Genomic DNA, 8,337 nt, shown 5'->3' with positions numbered 1-8,337 from the left:
GTACAAGTATGACATTCGGGTTGTGCCAGTTCATGCTCAAAATTAGTACAGGACATTTAATCATGCGGTGAGCCCGTACCCTGAAGTTGGTATCGAGGATGGGAAGCTAGCCCGGAAGTACTCTGTATATACAACAACATCCAATTCCTGGGTTTTGAATGTTTGTTCCGTCCCGGTGATGCGGGGAATGTGAACTTGCTAAAGGAGTTCTATGCCAACTAGAAGCCTAAGGCCAGTTTGGATGCAGTGTATGATGTACATGTGAGAGGCTAGATGATCCCCTTTTCCTCACAAGTGATTAATCAGATTATGGGGTTCTCGGAGCACTCTCATAAGTTGTTCTAGAGGTTGATGTGTCAGCCCAATTATCCGGATATTAGGCGCTAGCTGTGTGGAGCTAATTCTCTTGCCACGTGGACGCGGGATGCTAAGGAGTATCACAAAGACATGAAGAAGAGCAATTTCCAGCGTCCCATCATGGTTCTTCTATGGCTGATTAATACCAAGATTATGCCCACCCAGAGCGACACTGATGTCTCAAGGGTGAAGGTGTGTCTCATTTATGCTATCTTGACCCGGATAAAGTTCGATCTTGGCAAGATCATGCTGGAGCACATGGCTCGAGTGTGCCCATTTGGGGGTCGCCGCCTATATTACCCGAGTATGATCACTCGGCTGCTGCGGATGCACCATGTGGAGGAGGAGTTTCATTATAATAGGATGATCCCCGTTCTGCATCCTGTCAGGGATTTTGATGTCACAACTGTGATAGACCCCCCTTCTGTTGTTGTTCCTATGGATCGGAGATTGTTTCATGTCGAGGAGACACTACTGCTGTTATTTGCTGATATGTGCCTTCACGCTACTCAAGGGAGACTGACTTGGCAGAGAGGCAGCAGGATAACCCCCTTTCTGCTATCACTTGGCAATGGTTGGGCTTGGCAGAGGCAGGATAGCTGCCACCGGATGAGGACATGAGCTATGTTACCTCCAATGATGAGGAGTACTTGCGCACCTTTGAGGGTGTTGATGAGGATTAGGCCAAGGGCCTTAGGGAGTCACCTTTTCACTCTTGTTTTACTGTTTTGAATTGGGGACAATGAAATCTCTTAAGTGTGGGGTGGGGTGCTCTTATTTGCTTGTATTTTGTATTCTATTTGCCAATTGGATTTGTTTGATTTGTTTCTTGATTTCTTAGACAATATGATCTGTAATTATAACTCTAAATTCAATCGGCCTGTAATAGTTAATAATTATAATTGTTTAGTTTCAACTCTTCCCGGCGATGGATTTCATCAACTGATTTCTTGAGGGATTTGAAGTCGAATGAGAAAAATACAAAAAAATCAAAGAGTTTGAAAATCCAAAAATATGTCTTATTTTTATTTTACTTTCTTAGGTAGTGTAATAATTTTCTCTTGGTTTTCTTTATGTCGCGGTTCTTTTTTAAGAGCTTTATTTTGAACTGGGTGTAGTTAGTTTTTTTTTGGTAGGAATAAAGAATCTTAAGTCATAGTGCTAACATGAGGCAATTTTTTTTACTGTGTATGCCTTGAGAATAGTGACTGCCTGAGTTGTGACGCTTAGGCTCAGTTCTAGACTCATGGATAAGTACCTTAATTTATTTGATCTCGACTATGCTTAGCTACTTTGACTAGAGAGTCAGTATAAATCCAATCCTAAGTGAGTTATGTGATGTGTGAGTGAGGTTTGTGTTGATATTATGTGCATGTCACTTGATGTCTAGAACTTACCCAGTGTGTTTGCAGAGCAAAATAGCAGTCTTGTTTAGTATAGGAAGTGATGTAGGTGTTTCTTTATTGAGCCAATTATACGCCTGTGACCCGCCTAATTGTTGTGTATCCTAGTTAGGCCCTTGAGCCTGTAATCCTATTTTCTTTAACAACCACACTACAAGCCTGGCCCGTTTGTTGAATTGACCATTTATTTGAACATTTTTGCCTCTCATGAGCACTTGAAATATTTATGAGCTTGTTAAAAGCTAAGTGGAGGTATGATTGGATTTTTGAGTGGAACTATGGAAAAGGAGAAAGTTGCACTACTTTGAAAAAATTGTGAGAGCCACTTGTAGGGAATTGAAAAAAAATAAGAGAAAAGAAATTCAGAAGTTAGAAGAAAAATAGAAAGAAAACGTTGGTGTTGTATATATTATAAAGAAAATTATTCCTTGCTAGTGGTAAATCTTGCTTTGTTTGTGCTTAAAGAAATTGAGAGTTTGGTGCTAATATGATGTGAAGGTTGGGATTTGGTTCAACACTAGTGTGGGGTTTGAATTGGTGAAATTGTATGTATTAAAGTATTCAGGGAGGTATAGACAATATTATCCTAATTGTATCCTACCCATCCCGAAGCCTACATTACAACCAAATCAAAGTCCTACTTTATCTTTGACTGAATGAGCTTAATTAGTAGAATGTTACACCACGGGCAAGCCTATGGTACATCTTCTGTGGCATATGAATTTTGATTCTGAGAGTGAGTGAATTCTGCTTATCTAGAGTTCCTATTTGTTCTTGAATTTTATTTTGTGTGGAACTACTCTCTATTTTTGTTGTGAGGGCATATGACTTGCGAAGGAAATGTAATGACTTTGACCTCTTTGTTAGAGTAAGTGACCAGGTTGTGAAAAATGCGTGGTGCTTTTGAGTTGAGTCTTGAGGTTAGGATGTTATGGTAAGATGCTTAATCTGCTTTAAATATTCTTGGCATGATGTGTTAGGGAAGTTGTTTGATAAAGAGGTCATTTCTGTGTGAAGTATTGTTTGATTGCTCGAGGACGAGTAATGGTTTAAGTGTGGGGTGTTGATGGTAGGTTAGAAACCCGTATTTTAGCCGTATTTTACACTCTAATTACTGCACTTTACGTGTGTTTGAGCTTAAATAATAGTGAATTCTACTTATTATGTGTTTTATGCCCTGCAGGAAGTGATTCCGAGTTAAAAAAATAATTTGAAGCGACATCGATCAATTTGGAGCTTTGAAATCTGAGTAAAAGCCCAAGAAATTAAGTCAGGATCGCGTTAGGGGTCGAGGACCGAGTCTGGATATCAAAAAGGGAAGAAAATAATTTACTCTAAGAAAATATCACAGTCGCTCCGCGTGGGGTGCTGCATGGGGCGGCACAGTTGTGCAAAACAAGCCAACTCTGTCAGAATCCACTCTCTGAAAATGTCCATTGGCGCGTCATGTGCCGTGCCAGTGCATTTTTCTCAGAGTATTGTCCAGTTCGGCTTGGAAAGGGTGGTTTCGTCTGGACCCACTTCTACACGGTATAAATACACCAAAAATATATTTTTTGAAGGGACTTTTGACCTATAAAAGATTTGAGAAGCAACTAAGGCAAGAAGACACAAGAATTTATCAAGATTTCAAGCAATAATCGGTGCAATACGGGAGTTTGTATCGAATCATTAGCATTGATGTTTTCTATATTTTTAAACCTTATTGAGATGACTTTTTCCATTGCTATGGAGTAATTTTCCTTAGGGTGTTGATAGATATGGTGTATTGATAACTTGATTAGGGATTCGCTTATTGACAATTATTTTGAATTAATTGATGAAACTTTAAATCATATTGTGAAGTTAGTTATTATTTTGCTTAATCGAAAGAGGAGCTTGATATTGAATTTCTTTACATCTTTTGCTCTAGTTTAAATTCGCGATTCAAATAGGTAATGAAAAGAGCCTCTTGAATTGCTAATCGAACTAGAAAATAGGAAAATATTCGTGAGAAGTTTTACCCTTTAGACCATAACCATTATTTTATTCGTTGCAATTATTTATCGTGCTTCAATATGATTAATTACTGAAATTAACGTTTAATCGAAAGAGGAACATTAACTTCAAGTGTAATATGATTATTTGTTGAATTCGTGAGAATCAACAGTATTATGGAGTGAACTAACTCAAGAATTGGATCCCGAGTCAATTGTCTTGCACCTATCTAGTCAATTACTCTTACTTCTCTCATTCATATCTCTTTGTTGCTCAAGTGTTGTCTTTCGTGATCAATTGACAATTGCTTAATTTTAGTAGTTAATCTGTCACGACCCAAAATCCTAACCTGTCATGATGGCGCCTATCTCGATACTAGCAAGCCGATAATATCAATAAACCACAATTTCTTTTAAGTTTGAAAATATAATATTTAAATACAATACAAAATCTCACAAATACTGATACGAACACTCCCCAAAATCTGGTGTCACTGAGTACATGAGCATCTAATATGAATGCAAGTCTGGAAAAATACAGTCTATAATAGTCTAAGACCAAAATACGGTAAACAAGGAGATAGGGAAGGAGAGACAAGGTTTGTGAAATACGGCAGCTACCTCTGAATCTTTGGAAGATCAACTATACGAGAGAATCAACACCCGCTATGTCCAGAAGCACCTGGATCTGCACACGGAGTGCAGGGTAGTATGAGTACAATCAACTCAGCAAGTAACAATAATAACTAAGGAACTGAAGATAGTGACAAGCTACACAGTTATAGTTCACTTTCAGTAATTCCAGCAAAGAATAGACATGCTTTCAAATCCAGCAGTTTAAGTCAAATCAATTTTATAGTTCATGTTCATGTAATCCGATATAGAATCTTTCAGAGAATTTCACAACAATGATAGACAGCAACTAAATGCAACAACAAATGAAAAGCAAGTACAGCCTCTCAGGGCAACAGTCACTCAACTCTTCATAACAGTTCAACCACTCGGCTCTAAGCCCTTAACACTCACACTCAATGGGTACTCGCGCTTACTAGGGGTGTACAGACTCCGGAGGGGCTTCTACAACCCAAGCACTATAATCCACACTGACAACTCACGTACTGCACGGACAACTCACGTGCTATAATATCTTGCGCAGATAACTCACGTGCCATATATCCTTACCTCACCGATAGGCCCTCGGTCTTACTCAGTCCTCAACCTCTCTAGTCTCTCGGGCTCTCGTAAATCACAAAGATCAGCCCAAAAAAGATAACATAGTGAATCAACAAATATCAAGAAAGACTGAGGTATGATGCACAAGTAAAATCATGACTGAGTACAAGACAGCAATTAGCAAATAATTCAACAAGTACGCGACCTCTGTGGGTCCCAACAGTACTAACACATAGCCTAAGCATAATTTTTAACATGATTTACAGTTAAATTTCTTCAACACAAAGAGAGCATATAGCTAACAACAAGTTATTCAACTTTACAGTTTCACGGGACTGACCAAGTCACAATCCCTTCGGTGCATGCCCACATGCCTGTCACCTAACATGTTCGTCACCTCCAAAATAATCACATGACACAAAAATTCGGGGTTTCATACCCTCAGGACTAGATTTATAACTACTACTTACCTCAAACCGTGAAATTCTTATTCCGCTAAGCCTTTGCCTCGTGAATTGGCCTCCAAATGCCTCGAATCTAGTCACAAATAATTCGATTCAGTGAATAAAATTTATTGGAATTAATTCCATAAGAAAATGCAAGTTTTCATAAAAATCCAAAATTTAGCTCAAAAATCGCCCGTGGGGCCCACGTCTTGGAACCCGACAAAAGTTATAAAATTCAAAAGCATATTCAACCACGAGTCTAACCATACTAATTTTATCAAAATCCGACATCAACTCGACCTCCAAATCATCAAATCTTATTTCCAAATCCCTAAGTTCAAACCCCCGATATACACCTCAAAAATATGTAATCTAGTCGGATTATTCGATGATAATTCAATATTATGGAGTAGAAATAATCACAAGGAACTTACCTCAAGTTTTCCTCGAATTCTCTCTCAAAATATCCCCAAAAATTGTGCTTGAAGGTCTAAAAATGGCAAAACTCGGAACCCCTTCGAAATGTATACTGTCCAGGGATTCCGCACCTGCGACTCACTTAGCCGCTTCTGCGGTTTCGCCAAGCCTCCACTAGAGCCACTTCTGCGAGCTCGTATTTGCGAGGCTAGCTCCGCTTCTGCGGAAAGCTCGCTTTTGCGATGGCTGGTACGCACATGCGGCTTCGCACCTGCGATCAAACCTCCGTTGGTGCGAAAATACCAGAAGCAAAAGTTCCAGCAGTGGTTTTAAGTCTGAAATTGATCCGTACCTGAGACCCCCGGGATCTCAACCAAATATACCAACTAGTCCTAAAATATCATACGAACTTAGTTGAGTCTTCAAATCACATCCAACAACACTAAAAATACGAATCCCACATATATTCAAGCTTAATGAACTTTGAAAATTTCAATTTCTACAAACGACGTCGGAACCTATCAAATCACGTCTGATTTATCTCAAATTTTGCACACAAGTCATAAATGACATAACAGAGGTATTTCAATTTTTAGAATCGGATTCCGACCCCGATATCAAAAGGTCAACCTCCCGGTCAAACTTTCCAGAAATTCAACTTTCGCCATTTCAAGCTTAATTCCTCTACCGACCTCCAAATAATTTTTCGGACACGCTCATAAGTTCAAAATTACCATACGGAGCTATTGAAATCATCAAAATTCAATTCCGAGGTCGTTTACAGATAAATCTACATCCGATCAACTTTTATAACTTAAATTTTCAATTATGAGACTAAGTTTCTCGTTTCACTCCGAATTCCTTCCGTACCCGAACCAACTAACCCGGTAAGTCATAGAACAATTGTAAAGCATAAATTGAGCAATAAATGGGGGAACGAGGTTATAATGCTAAAAACGGCTGTCAGGGTCGTTACATAATCGTAGTTAATAACCATTCCATCAAGTGTTAGTTTTCCTGTATAGTGATTAACTAAAGATTATTCGAACACTATTTAAATCCAATCCTTGTGGAGACGATAATTAAACTATACTATCTTTGACTAGCGAGCAATAATTTTGTGTTGTGTTTTGCACTCGTTAATAGTTCATGACATTTGATTTCTAATAATATTATCTCTAATTAAGGGTGGCAAATGGGCTGTTTGGGCTGGTCAAGATGAACTAAACAATGAATTATAACCCAACCCGACCAAATTGACCCAAATCATTGCATTATTCTCAACCTTTAAAACAAGCATATATAAAAATTATAACTTATATTTTGGATTAAATGTCAATTCTTGCCAAAATAATTTCTTTCCTCAATTTGAATTTAGAATTTTATTTGATAGTTCTTCATCTTATAATATTAACAAAGATCAATAATAAAAAAGTAGTAAAATTAGACCTTCCCACCAACCCCAACCCCAACCCACCTCCCACTACCCAACCCCTACCCTACCCCCGAATCCCCACCCCCACCCTAAATATAAATATTATTTAGAGTATTTTCTTTTAATATTGTAGATATAGTATTTTCTTTTTCATTTCAACAAAAATGAATATTTTCTTTTTATGATGTAGAAAGAGTATTTACTTTAATTTCAATAAAATAAGTACTTTCTTTTCATGATGTAGAAATGTATTTTCTTTTTCATAAAATGAGTACTTTTTTTTCATGTTGTAGAAAAAATATTTTCTTTTGTTTCAACAAAAGAAGTACTTTCTTTTCTTGAAGTAGAAAAAATATATTCTTTTAATGTTGTAGATAGAGTATTTTCTTTTTCATTTCAACAAAATAGAATATTTTCTTTTTATGTAGAAAAAGTATTTTCGTTCATTTCAATAAAATAAGTACTTTCTTTTCATGTTGTAGAAAAAGTATTTTCTTTTGTTTCAATAAAAAGAGTAATATGTTTTCATGATGTAAAAAAAGTATTTTCTTTTTCACAAAATGAGTACTTTCTTTTCCTGTTGTAGAAAAAGTATTTTCTTTTATTTCAACAAAAAGAATATTTTTTTCTCATGTTGTAGAAAAAGTATTTTTTTTTCATTTCAATAAAATGAATACTTTCTTTCTGAGGATATCAACCAAACATGAAAAAATTTAAAAATATTTTCCTAAACATGGGTCAGAGATATAACTCTAAGATTGAGCACTTCCATGAATGGCATCATTATGGATCCATTTGGGCTAATGATTTTTATGGATTAACTTGGGCTAGCCCAAAACAACCAATTTTCAAAGTTATTCTAGCCCAAACCCATTAAAACTTGAACAGATCAAATAGATTTGGTTAGTTTTGCCACCCCTACAGTGTCTGATGTTCTTTTTATACTGTTATTTTCAAGCAACGAACAATAGTCTAGTGTAGAATTGAAATATCATTAACGTTATGATTTAATTTCTCTTCTAATTTCTTTCTCTTTTTGCTTCAATCTGGATTATCATTTTCATGAATTACGATTTTACAAGTTTGGCTGAGAGAATATAATTTTAAACGGCACAAACCGAAATCGATAA

This window comes from Nicotiana tabacum, chromosome 19 (assembly GCF_000715075.1).
Source record: "Nicotiana tabacum cultivar K326 chromosome 19, ASM71507v2, whole genome shotgun sequence".
Lineage (NCBI taxonomy): Eukaryota > Viridiplantae > Streptophyta > Magnoliopsida > Solanales > Solanaceae > Nicotiana > Nicotiana tabacum.
This window is presented reverse-complemented; position numbering follows the sequence as displayed.